Below are 4,245 nucleotides of genomic sequence, written 5' to 3'. Positions count from 1 at the left end.
AGTCTAAATTTTGCAGATGATACTACCCTGAAGTCAAACGCCGCAGGAACTACCTGAAAATAAGATTCGAAAAAACAAAAGTATTGACTGACAAGAAACTCGAGCTCGATCATAAGCTAGGAAAATGAATATCAATCCATTGTTGAGTGCTACGAGAATGACAAGAAGACCTAACATTTCTTTATTTGTAATCTTGTAAACAAATTTAGTTTGTGCAATCGGCAATGATTGTCTGGGAAGTGCGGAAAACAGGAAAAAGTTGTCTGAAGTGGAGGCTCAGAACATCGACTTTTCCTGTACAAAAACTAGCCCGCAGTTTTGAAGTCGCTATGTGAACTTCTTTTAGCATGTAGCAACCTTCAGTTTTGCTAGTTGCTCCTGCAGCAGCACGACATTATTGAACACTGTCAAATACGAATTCTACTGTCCCAATTACAATTTTATACCGGCAAAATAATCAGCCAGTGGGATGTTTGATTTAGGTCCCCTTACTGTGGTGGTAAGCTGGGGCTAAATTATTGCTGAACTTTACCGCTCTGGATCTGGGGACATCAACTGAGTTTAAATATTCATTGCTCCAATTAGTGACACCACGTTAGGATTGATTAGGAAGCTATTCTAATCTTCCTTAATACTGGCGTAGTTACCATTACGTGCCCATCACCAGCTGCATAGGACAGACCTTGTGGCTGATAGTCAGCTGCTGTCCTATCTGGAACACAGAGTCATGACAACTGTTTAATTGCTATAATACTGGAAACCGAGAATAGTTCCCGAACCTACGGTTGGGTCCACCTTTTTGCTATAATACTCAAACATGTTTCACCAGATTTATGGCACCCTCAGTGGGCATTTAACTTTTATTTTTCTCAAATACATACATACAGATTACACTTGGTTTAGGACATCAGTTACATCTGATGTTGTTGTCATTTAAATTACTTACGCACTTCATCTTTTGTTTTATATTGTGTGTGGTCTGTGGCTGGTAGTAGACGTCAGCCAGACAAACGCAGCGAAGTACAGATCAGGACAAGCCAAATACAGCACTGATGAAGCCAGTGAAGTTTTTTTTCCTTTATTGTTATTTTCACGCCTGATACAGGTAGGCCAGCAGCGGCATACTACGCCGCTCTTCGGCCACAGATATGACAAACGATACAAAAGGAGACAATCAAAAAACAGACATGGTGGATATACAAATGTAGATGTAAAAAATTAAAACACACGGAGCCGTTCACGTGCGCAGTGTCCTAAATAAAAACGTTCAGAAACGTGGACCAACACAGAGATGACAGAGACGACACACGCGAACGATGGAGCACAAACGATAAAATACTGGAACACGAACACGATGGCACACACAATCACGAGGCGATGATCTCCAGCGCGTGAAAGGTCACTACAAGTGTACGAGTTCGGGGACCTGACAAAGGGGAACAGATGAGGGAGGAGGGAGAGGAGAGGGGGTAGATGCCAGTGGCCGAGATGTGAGGGGGAGGAAAGAAGGTAGGGGGGTAGGGGAAGCCAACGGGAAGAGGAAAGAGGGAGGATAGGAGGAGGGAGAGAAGGGAGAGAGGGTGCCTTTGGGAAAAGACACAAGGGGCGGAAGGGGAGGAGGGCATCATCAGGGATGGGGAGTTGGCGGAAGCCACCTTGGGCGAGGGTATGGAGAGTCGAGAGATGGAGAGCAGGTTGGACGTGGGAACACAGGTGCGGCAGCGGACGGGGGTAGGAGAGGATGGGAGAGGTAAGTGGGTGAGGGAGATCAAATTTATGGGAGGTGTAGAGGATCCGTATTAGTTTCAGGAAAATGAGGAGGTGTGGGAATGGAATGAGGTCATACAGTATCCGTGTGGGGGAGGGGAGGCAAATACAATAGGCTAGGCAGAGTGCATGGCGTTTGAGGATTTGAAGGGATTTGTAAAAAAGTGGGAGGGGTGGAGATCCAGGTGTGGTAGGCATAGCAGAGGATAGGGCAGATGAGGGATTTATAGGTGTGGAGGTTGTGGAGGGTTCCAGACCCCATGTGTGGCCAGAAAGGAGCTTGAGAAGACGGAGTCGAGAGCATGCATTGGCTTGAATTGTCTGGAGATAGGGGGTCCAGAGAGGCGGCGGTCAAGGGTGACGCCAAGGCACTTGAGTGTGGGGATGAGGGTGATAGGACGGCCATGAATGGTAATCTAGTAGTCGAGGAGACGGAAGGAAGGGGTGGTTTTGCCTACAATTATCGTCTGGCCAATGAAGGAGCATAAGACACTTTTATTACCGTAATATGTACATTTGAAGGATGAAATTAAAAACCAAAATTTTGTGCCGACGGCATCCTAACATCCCTTATACTTGCAGATGACTTCGTGTACTAATTTAGATCTATGGCTAATTTCGATTGGCAGCAACTGGACACATACAACGTAATTTAAATAACAACAAAATACACTGTAACCTATTTCATAACCTAAATACGCCGAAACTCATCACCCATCCAGCATACTGAGTATCGTTAGCGCCAGGGTCGCCAAACTATTTCGTGTATGAAGTAAAGTGTAATCTGTATGTATGTACAGGATGATTATAATTGAAGTTAATCTTTGAAACCGCTACACGAATAACATCACAGGTCAGAATGACGCCGAATCGCAATGGAATATTATCGGAGAAGGGGGAAAACGCATGGCAGAATAAAAACAAATAGTTACAAAATGTAACAACCGATGGCGCTGTATGCATCATAATTTAACAGTGGTCCACTACAAATGACAAACTGACGTTAACAAACTGTACTACTCATTGTTCATGTGTGTATAGGTGTGATACTATTAGTTATGTAAGGCCATTCACCACAGTAAGGTCATATCACAACGGATGGGAAAAATCGGACTGTAAGTGTCCTGAGGCAAAAAACAGAGTAAAAAGCGTCACTAACATCGGACTGTAAGTGTCCTGAGGCCAAAACCCGCATAAGAAGCATGAATCACATCGGTTTTTAATTGTCCTAAGGAATAAAACGTCATAAAAAGAATCAGTCAAAATCAAATCGGATTATTAATTTCGTGTGACTGGCGCAAAATATGTTCAGTATGCTGTCCACCGTTTGCTACAAGAAGTTGAAGTGGAGAAACAGCATGAGAATATGGGTCTCACGGGTTGCGTGCCAGCGATAAATTCCTACAGTCGCACAATCCTTTGCGCCCTTGGTGGTCCAGATGTACTCGCTTCGGCGGTACATATACTAAAAATTGGAACGATACAGAGAAGATTAGCATGGCCCCAGCGCAAGGATGACGCGCAAAATCGTGAAGCGTTCGAGTTCCGTTCCAGCAGCGCTAGCGAGTGGCCGCTGTTAACTGCTGCGCTGCTCTACCGTGTTTACATCGCTGTACTTGTGCTTCGCCGTGTGCTGTCCGTCCGTTAATCTCCGTGTTCGTTCCTGTTCCTTGTGATCTGATCGCTCTTTCTGGTCTTGCTGCTGCTAATTGGAATTTCGGTTGTTTAACCGAAATTGCGTCGCTGGATTAACCATGGCTACAAACCTCAGGAAGAATACTCTGGTATTTGCTTTTGACAAGGAATCCCGTCCTGTTCACTCGACATCCCCGGAAATAGGTGACAGGATTACACAGGTAGTTGGTCTCAATTCTGAAACAGTCCATACCTGGATAAATATTGTGTTTTTGTCAAGTTAATTAGTGCTGAGAATGTTGATAAAGTGTTACGAAAGCCGAGCGGTCTAAGGGGCTGCAGTCAGGGACTGTGTGGCTGGTCGCAGCGGAGGTTCGAGTCCTCCCTCAGGCCTGGGTGTGTGTGCTTGTCCTTAGGATAATTTAGGTTAAGTAGTGTCTACGCTTAGGGACTAATGACCTTAGCAGTTACGTTCCATGAGATTTCACACACATTTTGAATATTTTTTTTTTTTTTTTGTTACGAAAGTGGGGCTATGAAGTAGATTTTGTGCATAGAAATGGTTACAAAAGTAAGGTCTCCATCTATAGAGCTGACATTCACTACAAAACCGTTCGTGTCTTGAATCTTCCCATTGAAATTGAAAATGATAAGATTAAGGAAGCTCTTTCGAACTACGGGGACGTCAAATCAATTGCGAATGAAATATACTCGCCTCGCTTCAAATTGCAGTGTTTCAACGGGGTACGCTGTGTAGAGATTGACGTTAAGACGAATAGTCCGTCTCACATAACTGTTTGTGGGTATAAGGCACAAATTGTTTATACAGGTCAGTAACGAAAC

General features: G+C 44.4%; 1 non-coding gene across 1 annotated transcript; it reads left to right on the top strand.

Moving 5' to 3' along the window:
• Nucleotides 1–3,208: 3,208 nt before the first annotated feature.
• LOC126178671 (U6 spliceosomal RNA) lies at nt 3,209–3,316 on the top strand. The gene has a single exon (XR_007536553.1). It is a non-coding gene; the product is annotated as a U6 spliceosomal RNA (small nuclear RNA).
• The last annotated feature ends 929 nt before the right edge of the window (nt 3,317–4,245 follow it).

The sequence above is a fragment of the Schistocerca cancellata genome, chromosome 3, assembly GCF_023864275.1.
Source record: "Schistocerca cancellata isolate TAMUIC-IGC-003103 chromosome 3, iqSchCanc2.1, whole genome shotgun sequence".
Classification (NCBI taxonomy): Eukaryota; Metazoa; Arthropoda; class Insecta; order Orthoptera; family Acrididae; genus Schistocerca; species Schistocerca cancellata.
The sequence above is the reverse complement of the archived record's forward strand: the minus strand, read 5'-3'. Positions and strand labels throughout refer to the sequence as shown.